Genomic DNA, 16,785 nt, shown 5'->3' with positions numbered 1-16,785 from the left:
ATGGGTATAGAGGGCAAGTACCTCAACATAATAAAGGCCATATATGACAAGCCCACAGCCAACATTATACTGAACAGCAAGAAGCTGAAAGCTTTTCCTCTAAGATCGGGAGCAAGACAAGGATGCCCACTCTCCCCACTTCTATTCAACATAATACCGGAGGTCCTAGCCACGGCAATCAGACAACACAAAGAAATAAAAGGCATCCAGACTGGCAAGGAAGAAGTTAAACTGTCTCTGTTTGCAGATGACATGATACTGTACATAAAAAAAACCCTAAAGAATCCACTCCAAAACTACTAGATCTAATATCTGAATTCAGCAAAGTTGCCGGATACAAAATTAATATGCAGAAATCTGTCGCATTCCTATACACCATCAATGAACTAGTGGAGAGAGAAATCAGGAAAACAATTCCATTCACAGTTGTATCAAAAAGAAGGAAATACCTAGGAATAAACCTAACCAAGGAAGTGAAAGACCTATACTCTGAAAACTACAAGACACTCATGAGAGAAATTCAAGAAAATACCAATAAATGGAAACACATCCCGTGCTCACGGATAGGAAGGATTAATACGGTCAAAATGGCCATCCTGCCTAAAGCAATCTACAGATTCAATGCAATTCCTATCAAACTACCAACAGCATTCTTCAACGAACTAGAGAAAATCGTTCGAAAAATTCATATGGAACCACAAAAGATCCCAAATAGCCAAAGCAACCCTGAGAAGGAAGAATAAAGCTGGGGGGATTATGCTCCCCAACTTCAAGCTCTACTACAAAGCCACAGTAATCAAGACAATTTGGTACTGGCACAAGAACAGACCCATAGACCAATGGAACAGACTAGAGAGCCCTGCTATAAACCCAAGCATATATGGTCAATTAATATACGATAAAGGAGCCATGGACATACAATGGGGGAATGACAGCCTCTTCAACAGCTGGTGTTGGCAAAACTGGACAGCTACATGCAAGAGAATGAAACTGGATTATTGTTTAACCCCATACACAAAAGTAAACTTGAAATGGACCAAGGACCTGAACGTAAGTCATGAAACCATAAAACTCTTAGAAGACAACATAGGTGACATAACTACCTTCGACATAGAATTTCTGCTTAAACATGCAGAGAGCAAAAGATCTGCACAAGAATCTATTGATATCCCTGATACTGTCGACCACTCAAAAGAAATCGAATAATGAGGGCTGGGGTTCTCACCGTGAGTTGAATATGGGTGATAGGAGGACGGTGATGGCCCAGGCAGAGCAGGGGTCATCGTTTCTCCACCTTCTGGGTAAGACCAAATGTAGTATCTCCACTTATCAGTTTAATGTCTGACACGGTCCGTATCCCAGGGCAGCTATGTTAAGTGCATTTTTGCAGCAGGCAGTTAGGGTAGAAGCGTACTCCGACTGCTTCATGCATCGACCTTATATGGCAGTGCTTTTAGAAACCATGTATCTCTATTACTCTGGTGGCAAAAAGTAGGATTATTTTTCGTTGCTTCCTTTTAGGCCTACGCGTCTTTGAAAGTTTATGGTTCCCACTCTGTATATCCTGTATGCTTTATTGCAGGCTTTTTAGTTTGTGTTCTCTACCGTTCCCGCGTGCGGTTTGTTGTGTGTTTCTGCGGCTCGTTTAAATCTCAGCGTATCTACAGCTTTGCTTCTTGCTTGACCTTCGTGTTTCAGCTAGTCAAGTGAGTTAGCAAGCGTTTCCCATTTAGCGCTTAATACGGGGCGATGGCCCTTACACTCGCAAAATCTCCGTGTCGAAAGACTGCTACTACTATCCCGTTGTACAGAAGGGGCGGCTCGCTTGACTTAAGTGGCAGGCCCGAGGCCTATTTCAATCTTCTTCCAGGCTCCGTGCGCCTCGCCGTTCAAGCCCACCTACCGCAAGTTGTGCACACCTGTAATGCTCCGCCCCTGCAACCCTGCCGGTCTTACGGGTGCCCCTATGCCTCTCTGCCTCCCAGGAAGCCCGGGCCTCCCAGCTCTTCTCCATTGCCACTCTGCATCCTTTTGGACCTCTTCTCCATCCCCGCTCCAACTCCCAAAATCTTGTTTTTCTGACCTTCCCCCCCCCTCCCCCCCCCCCTACTCTCAATCTCCCTTCCCTTCTTGCTCTAACCTTCTTTGCCTGAGAGCATGCATTCCTGCAGCCTACTCAGAGGGTGACTATTCCCTCTCCCCACCCCTGATTCCACTGGGCCTTGCTCCTCCTTGTCCCTTATAGACCACCGTCCTGCTTCCCTAACTGCCCCAACACACCAGCTTTGAATCACAGGCCATCAGACTACAGCACCCGCTACCTCTCCTTGTTCCTGTCATCTTGTCCAGCCGCAGGTCGCTTCCTTGAAAATTTTTAGTTCCTGGCTCACTCTCTCTTTTCAACTGTGGATAAAATGAGAGTTTCTGTGGCCAGGATTCTCACCTGGCCCGGGTTGACTAGCTCAATGCACACCTGCGGGCAATACATGGCTGTTGACTCTATATGAAGAGCTCCGCCCAGTGCTCTGGGTAGCAGGGCTGCAAGGCTGCAGGAGAGCAGAGCAGAGGCTGGAGTGGTGGCAGCACCGAGGACAGAGGCCTGGACCACAGCTGTGCAGGATGACTGTGCAGACAGAGAGGCCCAGAGGCAGAGACCGACTTGCTGCATGCAGACTCGCTCTGAGTGAATGGGATTCTAGCAACTGACCTGCCACCTGGAAATAAAGTTGGGTATAACCCTTTCACCCCAAAAACTTTTTACTGTCAATTTCTTTGGTCACATTGAATCCATAGCGAACTTGCCCGGGGCTGAAACCCATTGGCAAGACACCAACACACCAGCACACTCCTGTCATAAACCTGGTGATCTCACCACTCATTCCCCTGGTCCAGCTCTAGGTCCTGTCATTACCAATTGCTGTGACCTCATCCACTTCCAGCATCATGCTCTCCAATCATCTTCTACCCGCTTCCTCCCTCCCTCTGCATCCCTTTGGTACCTGCCACCTTTCACTATCCCTTCTCCCCCAACCCCCCCCCCCGACCAGTGTCCTCAAGTTCCTGTTGACCCAGGTTAATTTCCTTGCATGTACCCTCAGCTCCCTTGCCCCGATCCTGCTTGGTCACACGCGCGCGTGACCAACCTCCACCCACCTCTCTTACCTATTCTGGGCTGCACCAGCTTAATGTAGCTGGTGCAAAACATACAAGCAGGCTGAGTGAGCTCATCTTAACTCTCAGTATGCCAGGGAAAAGTAGACATCAACACGTGCTTATCCAGGACCCATTAGGCCCTTATGCAAGAAACACCTATTTTTTTTTTAATTTTTAACAAATTTTTATTAAGGTATTACTGATACACACTCTTATGAAGGTTTCACATGAAAAAACAATGTGGTTACTACATTTACCAATATTATCAAGTCCCCACCCATACTGAAATGCAGGCACTGTCCATCAGTGTAGTAAGATGCCACAGATTCACTATCTGCCTTCTCTGTGCTAAACTGTTCTCCCCATGATCCCCCACACCATGTGTACTAAACATAATACCCTCAATCCCCTTCTCCCTCCCTCCCCACCCGCCCTCCCACACCCCTCCCCTTTGGTAACCACGAGTTCCTTCTTGGAGTCTCTGAGTCTGCTGCTATTTTGTTCCTTCAGTTTTGCTTTGTCGTTATACTCTGCAAATGAGGGAAATCATTTGGCACTTCTCTTTCTCCGCCTGGCTTATTTCGCTGAGCATAATGTCCTCCAGCTCCATCCATGTTGTTGCAAATGGTAGGATTTGTTTCTCTCTGATGCCTGAATAGTATTCCATTGTGTATATGGACACTTAGGTTGCTTCCATATCTTGGCTATTGTAAAAAGTGCTGCGATAAACATAGGGGTGCATATATCTTTTTGATTCTGAGAAGTTGTATTCTTTGGGTAAATCCCAAGGAGTGGGATTCCCGGGTCGAATGGTATTTATATTCTTAGTTTTTTTGTGCTTTCCACAATGGTTGAACTAGTTTACATTCCCACCAGCAGTGTAGGAGGGTTCCCCTTTCTCTGCATCCTCGCCAGCATTTGTTCTTAGTCTTTTCGATGCTGGCCATCCTTACTGGTGTGAGGTTGATATCTCATTGTGGTTTTAATTTGCATTTCCCTGATGATTAGTGATATGGAGCATCTTTTCATGTGTCTGTTGGCCATCTGAATTTCTTCTTTGGAGCACTGTCTCTTCATATCCTCTGCCCATTTGTTAATCGGGTTATTTGCTTTTTGGTTGTTGAGGCGTGTGAGTTCTTTATATATTTTGGATGTTAACCCCTTGTCGGATATGTCATTTACAAATATATTGTCCCATACTGTAGGATGCCTTTTTGTTCTGTTGCTGGTGTCCTTTGCTGTACAGAAACTTTTTAGTTTGATGTAGTCCTATGAGTTCATTTTTGCTTTTGTTTCCCTTGCTTGAGGAGATGCGTTCAGGAAGAAGTTGCTCATGCTTATATTCAGGAGATGTTTGCTTTATGTTGTCTTCTAAGAGTTTTATGGTTTCATGACTTACGTTCAGGTCCTTGGTCCATTTCAAGTTTACTTTTGTGTATGGGGTTAAACAATAATCCAGTTTCATTCTCTTGCATGTAGCTGTCCAGTTTTGCCAACACCAGCTGTTGAAGAGGCTGTCATTCCCCCATTGTATGTCCATGGCTCCTTTATCGTATATTAATTGACCATATATGCTTGGGTTTATAGCAGGGCTCTCTAGTCTGTTCCATTGGTCTATGGGTCTGTTCTTGTGCCAGTACCAAATTGTCTTGATTACTGTGGCTTTGTAGTAGAGCTTGAAGTTGGGGAGCATAATCCCCCCAGCTTTATTCTTCCTTCTCAGGGTTGCTTTGGCTATTTGGGATCTTTTGTGGTTCCATATGAATTTTTCGAACGATTTTCTCTAGTTCGTTGAAGAATGCTGTTGGTAGTTTGATAGGAATTGCATTGAATCTGTAGATTGCTTTAGGCAGGATGGCCATTTTGACCGTATTAATCCTTCCTATCCGTGAGCACGGGATGTGTCTCCATTTATTGGTATTTTCTTGAATTTCTCTCATGAGTGTCTTGTAGTTTTCAGAGTATAGGTCTTTCACTTCCTTGGTTAGGTTTATTCCTAGGTATTTCCTTCTTTTTGATACAACTGTGAATGGAATTGTTTTCCTGATTTCTCTCTCCACTAGTTCATTGATGGTGTATAGGAATGCGACAGATTTCTGCATATTAATTTTGTATCCGGCAACTTTGCTGAATTCAGATATTAGATCTAGTAGTTTTGGAGTGGATTCTTTAGGGTTTTTTTTATGTACAGTATCATGTCATCTGCAAACAGAGACAGTTTAACTTCTTCCTTGCCAGTCTGGATGCCTTTTATTTCTTTGTGTTGTCTGATTGCCGTGGCTAGGACCTCCGGTATTATGTTGAATAGAAGTGGGGAGAGTGGGCATCCTTGTCTTGCTCCCGATCTTAGAGGAAAAGCTTTCAGCTTCTTGCTGTTCAGTATAATGTTGGCTGTGGGCTTGTCATATATGGCCTTTATTATGTTGAGGTACTTGCCCTCTATACCCATTTTGTTGAGAGTTTTTATCATGAATGGATGTTGAATTTTGTCAAATGCTTTTTTAGCATCTGTGATGGTCATGTGATTTTTGTAAGAAGGACCTATTTTTTATATTTAAGTCGTGTGTGCATGTGAATAATCTATAGAAGTAAAAATAAAGGATAATGGGAATGATTTAATTAAACATTGACCTAATAATTTAAACATAGCAAACCCACATTTTCACTTCATATTTTCCAAGTTTTGAGGGTCTAAATACCTGAATCCGGTGACATCCTCCAAATGCCACCAACTGGCTCACTTGACTGTCCTACCCGGCGGGTAAAACACTGCTTCCAGATTTCAGAAACATCTCTTAGTAGGTTTAGCTTATCACGGTACTTCTGGTTCTCCTCACACTTGCACTGCCAAGACACAACAGTTGAAGAATTTTTTTTTTTCACCCTTGGTGGCTCCGAATGCTGTTGAGTTGCAAATTCTAGAGTTTGAGATAATTCATCTAGGATATTATTGTCCTTTGAAGACATGCAGTCTGAGATTTCACTTATATAATCCCTTTCACCATCCTTGATGGAGACCAGTCCCTTGCCTTCATCTTCTGAATTCGTCTAATAGAAACGTGCTCCTCTCCGTCCATTTCCTTTTCTTTGCCATTGTGGGTAGAAAAATTTAAATTCCTGAATTCTCCATTGCGTTCAACGAAAGCAAAAATCAGACTACAAAGATAGTGCCTCCCATCTGCTTGTTTACGTTCTTGAAAGATGATTCCATACTTTTTCGTTGCAACGCAAGAAGAAAACTGAAGGATCATGCCGTAGCCACGACTTATTTCACTGTTGCATCAGCCCTCTAAGGGAGTCCCTCATTCCTCCATTTCCTTATTCTTGCAGACTCTTTCGTCCTAGCTGGGGACCTATGAAGTAACTGCAGAAAAAAAATGCCCCTAGGATGATGAAATAGCAGGTTGTTTCGAGCTACACGGAAAATGTGATCGCTAAGATCTCGTGATGTGTCTCGGGTGTTGAGAGAGAGAAAAGCAGCCCCCGGAAACTGGCCTGCCATCACAGCTAGCCATCACAGCTAGGCGACGGTGGTCTCCCAGTGCCAAACATAATTTCACGGAACACTGTCAACCTTAAAAATAAAGCAGCCAGTTATTTTACTAGCAAAATGAGCGTATTCAAGAATAGCGGAGGAATTGCAAGCCAGGCGCACAAGCTATGAGGATCCACAAGCAGATCCAAGGAGACGAAGGGAAGGTCAGCTTTTCCTAGGTTTTAGGAGGAGTTCCAGGGCGGTGGGGGTTTCTCCTTGGCTCGGAGCAGCGGGTTAAGGCATTGCCTGTGCAGCAAGGAGGCGTCCTCGTCCTCCTCCTCCTCGGAGGCAGGAGATAAAGTTCCTGTGTGAAACTTTATCAAAGTTTCCTCCCTTTGTCAAAATAATTCCCATCTTCCTTCTTCCTGCTGGTTGTGTAGACTTGCGGACTGCGACGTGAGGGCTCCGTGGGTGAGCGCTCCGACTTTCAGGGCTTCCCCGCTCCATCTGCAGCGAGGTTTCCCTTCACTTAATTTTCAACATCAACAGCAGACAAGGCCATTCTGTGGCCGTGAACGGATCAAGACAGACACAAGACCAGTCCGTAGTCACATCCAAATTCAGGCAAGAAAGAAAATGGCCCAAACAACAAAATCTACCAAACACTCACTCCCTGTATGCTGTCTGATAGGAGGAATATCGGCTGCTACTTGGAGACCAATGACAGCTTTGGCCTCGCGCGACCCCTCCCCTCCTTCTGGGTAGGATTTATTCAGCTACCCAGTCACAGAATTACCTACCCCCAAGTGCCTGAGAGCCCCTGGTAGGGGAAGAGAAATATCTTTTCCCTTTTACCCTTCTAGGTTGTCGGAGGCTGGGGCTTCGTAACAAAAGACAGGTTAACAGGAGAAAGACAAACTGATTAGCGTTGTATATACTCAGGGATGAGTAACTCAGATATGTATATATGTATATATAGCCTTATACAAACAAAGAAACCAACCGACCCAGTAACTGTCCGGAGAAGTGACAAGACAAAGGAACAGGACTTTTGAGCTCCTAGGGTGGCGAACTGTGGGAGGGAAGACGTAAGGGGGGAATAATAGAAGATGAGGACTAGTCAGTAAAGTTTGTTACGTAGAGTCCCCTGGTGCCAGTCTCTGGGCTCATAAGGGTTCTAGGGTTGCCAGCGATTGTTTAACTTCTGTGCCAACTTTTGCCCTGCTTTTAGGCAAATGGCGGGGAGGGAGGGCAGAGAGCTAGCTTTTCTCCTATCTGCTTCAGCTCAAAAGGGAAAGGAACTGGGGAGGATGGGTGTGCAGGGAGGGATAAGGAGGGGGGGGAGAAGAAAGGGGGTATTAAGATTAGCATGCATGGGGGGGAGGGAGAAAGGGGAGGGAGGGCTGTACAACAGAGAGGACAAGTAGTGATTCTACAACATTTTGCTATGCTGATGGACATTTACCAACTTTTTATGCCCCTTCAAAATTTTGGCTATTCTAGGTCCTTTACATTCCCATTTAAATTTTAGAACCATCTAGCTTGTATGCTTTTTCAGATGAAATTTTATTAGAAGCTGTTGACTGGGATCTCCTACATGAATTACCTACTTAGTTGATAGTAGACTGGTCTAAGATGGTTTTGAAAGAAAAAGGTTTTGCTTTGTTTCATTCTTTCCTCTCCATTGTTGTAGGTTACAAGCCAAATGCCAGAACATGAGCAGGAAACTCAGCTCAGAGAACAAATGTCTGGGTACTAGAGGGTGCCACATACAAATATGAAATGTCAAAGGAGCCTGGTTCAAACCAAAATCCCCAAAACACATTAAAAAGGGTCAAGTGAAAATGAAATGAACTCATCAACCTTCCTGAAATATATTCCAAAAAGATCATAAACATGACCATGGAGGTACAGAAAAACATTCACGAACTCAGGAAATAAATCATCACAGAGATCCATTCATTACAGAGTACAAAAGGGGTATTTAAAAGTGGATTAGATATGGTGGGGGAGAGGATAAATGAAAAAGAAAGTGGAGAAGAGGAAACAAAGAAGCTGAGGCACAGAAAAAAGGATCTTTAGGAATGAAAGAATATTGAGAGAACTGTGTGACCAATCCAAATGGAACAATATTCATATTAGAGGGGTACCAGAAGAAGAGAGAGAAAAAGGCAAAGTGTCTTTGAGGGGGTAATTGCTGAAAACTTCCCCAATCTGCAGAAGGAGATAGTCTCTCAGGCCGTGGAGGTGCACAAATCTCTCAACAGAAGGGAGCCAAGACAGACAACACCAAAACATATAATAATTAAAATGGCAAAGATCAAGGGTAAGGACAGAGTATTAAAAGAAGCCAGAGACAGAAAAAAGATCACATACAAGGAAAACCCATCAGGCTATCATCAGACTTCTCAGCAGAAACCTTACAGGCCAGAAGGAAGTGGCATGATGTATTTAATGCAATGAAGCAGAAGGGCCTGGAACCAAGATACTCTACCCAGCAAGATAATCATTTAATGTTGAAGTAGAGATCAAATAATTTCCAGATCAGCAAAAGCTGAGAGAATTTACCTCCCACAAACTGTCTCTGCAGTGTATTTTGGAGGGACTCCTATAGATGGAAGTGTTCCTAAAGCTAAATAACTGTCACCAGAGGTGATAAAACCACAGTAAAGAAAGCAGAATAATTAATTACTAAGCAAATGTAAAATTAAATGAACTACCCCAATGTAGGTTAAGGGATAGAAAAAGAGTACAGAATATGATACCTAATATATAAAGAATGGAGGAGGAAAAAAGGCAAAGAGAAAAAAATAACAACCTTAAGATTGTGTTTGTAATAGCATACTAACTGAGTTTAGTTAGACTCTTAGATAGTAAGGAAGTTACCCTTGAACCTTTGGTAACCATGAATCTAAAGCCTGCAATGGCAATAAGTACATACTTATCGATAATCACCCTAAATGTAAATGGTTTGAATATACTAATCCAAGGACATAGAGTCACCGAATGGATAACAAAACAAGACCTGTCTATATGCTGCCTACAAGAGACTCACTTCAAACCCAAAGACATACACAGACTGAAAGTAAAGGGGTGGAAAACGATATTTCATGCATCTAATAGGGAGAAAAAAGCAGGAATTGCAGTACTTGTATCAGACAAAGTAGACTTCAAAACAAAGAAAGTCACAAGAAACAAAGAAGGACATTACATAATGATAAAGGGATCAGTCCAACAAGAGGATATAACCATTATAAATATCTATGTACCCAACACAGGAGCACCTACATATGTGAAACAAATACTAACAGAATTAAAAGAGGAAATAGAAAGCAATGCATTCATTTTAGGAGACTTCAACACACCGCTCACTCCAAAGTACAGATCAACCAGACAGAAAATAAGTAAGGAGACAGAGGTACTGAACAACACATTAGAACAGATGGACCTAACAGATATCTACAGAACACTCCACCCAAAAGCCACAGGATACACATTCTTCTCAGGTGCACAGGGAACGTTTTCAAGAATAGACCATATACTAGGCCACAAAAAAGAGCCTCAGTAAATTCAAAAATATTGAAATTGAACCACCTTCTCAGACCACCATAGTATGAAACTAGAAATAAATTACTCAAAGAAAATGAAAAAGCCTACAAACCCATGGAGGCTTAACAACATGCTCCTAAATAATCAATGGATCAAAGACCAAATAAAAACAGATCAAGCAATATATGGAGACAAATGACAACACTAATTCAACACTGCAAAATCTGTGGGATGCAGCGAAGGCCGTGCTAAGAGGGAAGTATATTGCGATACGGGCCTGCCTCAGGAAAGAAGAAAAATCCAATATGAACAGTCTAAACTCACAATTAACAAAACTAGAGAAAGTAGAACAAATGATGCCCAAAGTCAGTAGGAGGGACATAAAAAAGATTAGAGCAGGCCTAAATAATTTGATGAATGGAATCATGACATTATGTAATGTCTCTCTCTACTCCTTGTAATTTTCCTAGCTCTGAAGCTCTGAATATTTCATGTAGTATTAATACAGCCTTCAGCTGTCTTTTGTTTGATATTTTACATTTCCCTTAATGGAGGTCAGATTCTCTTAGCTTTCCTTCATCTAAGTCTTTCTCTCTCTCTCTCTCTCTCTGCTTTTTGCATTCATTCTACAAGACTTTTGCTTAGATAAAGGATTCTCTTCTGGGTTGGCAGTTCTTTCCTTTCCTCACCTTAATCATTCGACATTCTGTGGCCTCCACTGTATTTTATGAGAAATCTGTGATCATTCAAATTTTAGTTTATCTTTGCTTTTTAGCATTATGACATGTCTAGGCCTTATCAGGCCTGTTTGTTACTGATTTTAATTTTAGGCCTTATCAGGCCTAAACTCTTTTGAATTTGCTCTGTTTGGGGCTTGCTGAGCATCTTGAATCTCTAAATTTATGTTTTTGTCAAATCTGGGCTCTTTCCTGCTTTGAGTAAGAATTATTTTCTCTAAAAAAATAAAATTCTCTTTTCCTTTATATAACACCTATAATGTGAAGTTTAGACAGTTTGATAGTGTCCCACAAGTTTCTAAGGATGTATTCATTTTTTCCAGTGTTTTTTCCTGTCTTTCTTCAGTGTAGATAATTTCTGCTGCTCTGTTATCTTCAAGTTTACAGACCCTTCTATCATCTCTGTTCAGCGGTTGAGCCCATGCAATTTCTTTTGTAATTTCTGGTAATTATATTTTTCAGTTCTAAATTTCTCGATGTGGATCTTCTTTTATAGTTCTTATTTTTCTGCTAAGAACTTCAGTCTTTCCAACTATTTTGAGAGTGTTAACCATTACTGCATTTACTATGGTTATAATAGCTGCTTTAAAGTCTTATGTGACAATTCCAACATTAGGCTTCTCAAAATAGGCATCTGTCCTTTCTTTCCCTTGATAATTTGTCACATTCTCCAGTGGTGTGTGTGTGTGTTGTTTGTTTTAGCATGTGCAGTAAATTTTGGATTTTATTCTGGTCATTTTGAATATGATATTGTCATTTCTGAGTCATGTTTGCATCTTCTGGAGGTTGATTTGTTTGTTTTAGCAGACAGCAACCAGTGTAGATGACACGTTCTGTCTCACTTTCTGTGGGTGGCGGTTCTAATACCAGTTCTACTTTCAAAACTTTCCCTGTGCTCTTTACATTTGGCCTGTGCTATGTCTCTCAGTGATAGTCTAGGACTTAGGCAATAGTATATATCATACATTATTAGTTCTCTTTCTCATAGCCTTTGCTATACTTTCTGAGTCTATTTTATACAAACACAAGTTACTTGTATTACTTTATACCCAGGATAGGCATGTCTTTTCCAGTTGTTTCCTCTCCATGATTTCCCCCATTCTCTTCAGTTTCCAGTGGCCTTTTCCCAGTTACTTTGGTCAGAAAGACACAGACGCCCTTAGACTTCTGCATTGTACAGTTCCCCGTAACTGGGGCTGTCCTTGCATACAGTGCAGAAAGGAGAGAAAAGGAAAAAAAACATAATGGCAATTCTCCTCATACTGTTTGGGCAACAGAGGCCCTGTTTCTAGCTTTTCTGGCCTGAGAGAAAGGTTTTTCTCACAGGGTTTTTCTGTTCCTCTGGCACTGCAAGTCTAGGGCGAAGAGGAAAAAGAGTAGGAAAAAACCCCAGCATATTTCCTCACCATCTCCAGGTCACAGGGTCCCCTTGGGGATAGAAGAAGGGGACTCCTTTTAAGGGTTTTCTTGTCATCACCACTATCAAAATAGTTACTCAGGCAACTCTTAGGTCAAAGCCAGGAGATAGAGGAAAACGGAATCAGAAAACTCATGACTACACCCATTATGCTTCAGGTTTTGACTTCTCCCAATTATCTCTATTACCTGTTTATGGAATGTTGAAATCCTTTGGCCATTTATATATTGGCAGATTAGGTACTTTCTGAGTGATTTGAATGATATGTATATATTTAAGGAACATTAACCCTTAATCTGGATGTTTCTGTTCTTGTGTTCGATTCAAATGTTTTGACATCAATGTTGGAATTGTCACATAAGTAATTTTTAAAAATGCGTTAGTCTTTTGTGGATTAAAAAATTTGCTAATAGCCATTTGGGTAGTCTCCCTAATTAGAGTATGTGTTGTGGTTTTTAAAATATTGTTTTATTTTTCTCAAATTTAGAACAAAATTTCTTAAAATTATGAGCGATTGCTACAAAAATTTAGGTAATACAGATGTCTAGGCTAACAGGCAATGCTCTTCACAGCCCTACTTACTTTAAGAGAGAAATATTAGCATTTCATACAGATCCTTCCATACGTTGTTCATAAGTTTGCACTTCTCACATCCCCTTTTCTGCCCCCTACTAGCCCCAGACAACCGCAGACAACTGTAGATCTATTACTTTAGACAAATTTTGCCTGTTAGAGAATTTAGGGAAATTGTATAGTATGTGCTATTTTGTTTCTGGATTTGGCCGAACATAATGCTTTCCATAGTCACCTGTGTTACTGCCACGTATCAGTACTCTACTCCTTGTTATTATGATGCATAGTATTTCATTGTGTGAATATACCATAATTCTATAATACATTAATTTATTGATAGATATTTGTATTATTTGCAGTTTTTGGTCATTATGAATAAAGCTGCTGTGTACTAGTTCCTGTGTGCCAGTGTTATAATTTCTTTTGAGTAAATGATAACTAGTTAAGGACTTACTCTATCCTAGTAAATGTTTATTTAACTTGATAAGCATCTGTTAAAGAGTTTTCGAAAATAGTTGCACCATTTTACACTCCCATCAGCAATGTAATGAGTTTCAGTTCCCCACCTGGCACATTTATCATTTTTTTTTCTATTTTATTTTTATTATTTTTTGGTATCATTAATATACACTTACAATGAACAACATTGCAGTTGCTATACTGCCTTCCCCGTGGCCCCCACCCACCACATTATGTGTGGTAATCATAATGCTCCTTTTTCCCCCTATCCCTCCCTTTCCACCCATCCTCCCCACTCCCTTTCCCTTTGGTAACTGTTAGTCCCTTCTTGGTAACTTGTGATCTGAAGACTACCATTAGGCCAAATGGTTTCTCTTCCCTTGTATGAGTGAGATTTTGTAAATTTGAATATAAATGAGGGAAAAATTAGTCCACGTGACTATAAAGAGGGCTACCAGAATTCAGTAGAAATTATAAATGCACAATAAAGGAAGAGTTCACAGCTTCAATTTCTTTTTCTAGACAGTGTTCAATAAAATTAGTTTTTCACAAAGAAGCATTTCCAATGCAGACCTATTGTAATGATTTCATAAAAGTTCAGACAACATAACCAGAGACACAGCAAAATACACTTCAGTCAGAGTCCTTGTGCACTAGAGGCAAGTCTGCTAAATGTACAGCACACTCTTCATCCTTTTAAGGAATCTGAGCATGGGAAACTTCCAGTTCTTACCAACTTAGAGGGCCTTTTCAAAGGCAATGCTACAAACTGGTGGGAGCCCTATCACGTTAGATGAGGCAAAACAGAATAGCGAATTTGTTTTTCTTTAATAAAGATCTGTATTTTGGTAAGCAGCTCCAAGATGGCAGCCCAAGATGTGACTTTTCCCCTTAGAGGAAGAAGTTTATCTAAAGAACAGAAACCTCCTTATATCACTAATAGCGATTCATACTTATATACTTAAACATATTATTTCCTGAATTGAATACACACTAGACACTTTACAGTGGGAGAATGGGACAAAAATATGCAGGACCATATAAAATTCGTCGGAAAGGGCTGCTGTGTTGGGCCAAATCTGTGCTTATATAGTAGTGGCTCAGAAGGGGCAGAAGGTGCGGGAAGAACTATTAGCAAGCAGGAAGAGGCAGCTGGAGAGAGAAAGCCCCCTGCCAACCCCATATCCCTCCCCCAGTGGCCATGGCCTGTAGACTTTAGTTTAGGAGAACCTTAGATGCCATAACCGCAACTCCTTTCTTGGCTATTTTGGTCCTTAGCAAAATTAATAGTTATTAGTATTAATGGAGTACAGAAAGTACAAGGATCAACGGCATCACTAAGAAAAATGTAGAGATAGCGCACATGAAGATTATGTGATTGGCTATCATCTTTGCAGAGGAATCACCACCAGTGTTTTTCAATTTCCATGGTTCGTTTCTCTCCGCATCACTTATTTTTTACTGTATCACGACACAGACCCATGAAAACACTAAGTGGCTCCATCCCCAGTACTTTTTACTGCATTGCATCTTATGGATCCACATTTTACCCAGTTTTCTTCCCACCCACACAAGTGCTAAGAGGGTATTAAAAAAGAAAAGATAGCATCTAATGACCATCTTTTCATAAATATCAACCCAGAGTACTCACTCTTAAGAAACACATGCATTCTTGCCTTAACTGAGGACTGAAATAACCAAGTAACAGAACCTTAAGTGCCCTGATGGAAATGTACAGTATGAGATACATCCACCTATCTATACACACATATGGGCACTCATGTGTATATACAATATATACATACAAATGATAATAGCTATACCAAAAATGTGCATACTTAACAGCTTTTTAAAAAGCCAGTAGATCATGGTATAATACAATTCATCTCCACTAGTGAATGGCACAAATGGAGAAATGCAAAAGAGGTGTTTCAAGTACAATAAAGTCATATTTCACAGGTGAAAATGAAGAGTATTATTCCAGTGTCCAACACAATGTACTCTATGAAAGTTTAAAATGCCAGATATTTAGTACTTAAAGTAGAAAGTTACTAAAATCTGCCTTATGGTCTGAAAAAGACACTCATAACAGAGGTTTTGGTTTTTGAAAAGGGGGTGAGGAAAGAGGCGGGAGTGGGAAGGAGTGTCAAGGACAGTTTCTTAGTTTGCTGAGTGGTGTTTATCTGATGTCTAGGCAGCTGAACATCATGATGGTTATGCTAAAAAGTTCAATTTACTGGTAAATCCTTGGCTTAGAGAACTAAGCGTATTATACCTGTGGGTGTGGCTTTAAATGCAGGACTAGTCATCTCCAGGTATAGAGATCACTGAAAAGAATGGCAGTTCTGAATAAAAATAATATAAATACATTTTCCAGCTAACCTTATATATCAGTGAAAATACCTGTAGATACTGTAATTTGGGGATACAGCTGATTTTAATAAACAGAGAAAAAAATATGTATGAAAGGAAGGGAACCCAATTAAGGATTATCTCAAGGTATGAGGTTTTACATTTTCAAAATGTTAACTTAAAAGAAGGGAGAGATAGTGAACACAGGAAACTTTTTACTGCCAAGTTCTGGATACCAGATATAGCATTTACAAATTTCTGATATGCTGGACAAATTTCCCATATTTTTTATTTTCTTAAACACATACATATTAAGTGAACACCAGCACTGGGGAGGAGGTAGTATTAGTTTAATCAAAGGTTGACATTTGTACACTGATTGAGAAAGTGCCTGCTTCTTTCTTTAGGATCTTTCAAAATCCTTCAGATTTTCCTGCTTTTACTCTTTGATGATTCCTACCATGATTGAGATTCCTCAGAAGTTAATCTTACAAACACACACAAACCAATCTGAATGATTAATCTGAATTAATTTGAATCTTTTTGCAAACTATATATATTTTATTTATTTTATTTTTTTTCAAACCATATATATTTTAATTCAAATTAACTTAATGGAATAATTCAGGTATAGTGATGTAAAACTGGCTCGGGTCCTGTGGCAAAAACGAAGCCCTACTGGACAGACATTTGGAGTCAGTGTTCAATCACGATTTTACAAGTACATGTAGTCTGCATGAACTCAGTAATTCAGTTTGACTAATTTAAGTCCATTTCGATTTTAGAGTTTTATATGCAAAACTGATCTGCTTCAGTAAAGGAGCCAGATCTAGTAAGAATTTTTTAAAAGGTATCAAATTCCATTATATTTTTGGACATTTTATAAATTCTAAAGGTTGGTCCTATCACTTTCCTCTAAACATGTAGATATCTCAATTTGTCTGAGATACTGTACAATATTTGAATGCAGAAGAGCTATTGAAATAATTAAGTCCCTTTCAGTAGAATCAAGTACATGTTATGTCCACCTAAAAACTGGTGATCTCAACCGTGGCCAGGAGGACGACGGA

At 40.6% G+C, this 16,785-nt stretch overlaps 1 protein-coding gene and 1 non-coding gene across 2 annotated transcripts in view; one reads left to right on the top strand and one right to left on the bottom strand.

Annotated features, from left to right (window-relative positions):
- Positions 1–16,785, bottom strand: part of LOC140849153 (serine/threonine-protein kinase TAO1-like) — a 66,776-nt gene that overhangs the window by 2,917 nt on the left and 47,074 nt on the right. The gene's annotated exons all lie outside the window — the stretch shown is intronic.
- Positions 1,282–1,473, top strand: LOC140849318 (U2 spliceosomal RNA). Its single transcript, XR_012131062.1, has one exon. It is a non-coding gene; the product is annotated as a U2 spliceosomal RNA (small nuclear RNA).

This window comes from Manis javanica, chromosome 4, assembly GCF_040802235.1.
Source record: "Manis javanica isolate MJ-LG chromosome 4, MJ_LKY, whole genome shotgun sequence".
Taxonomy (NCBI): Eukaryota; Metazoa; Chordata; class Mammalia; order Pholidota; family Manidae; genus Manis; species Manis javanica.
Note: the sequence above shows the minus strand (reverse complement) of the source record. Positions and strands in the feature narration are given on the sequence as shown.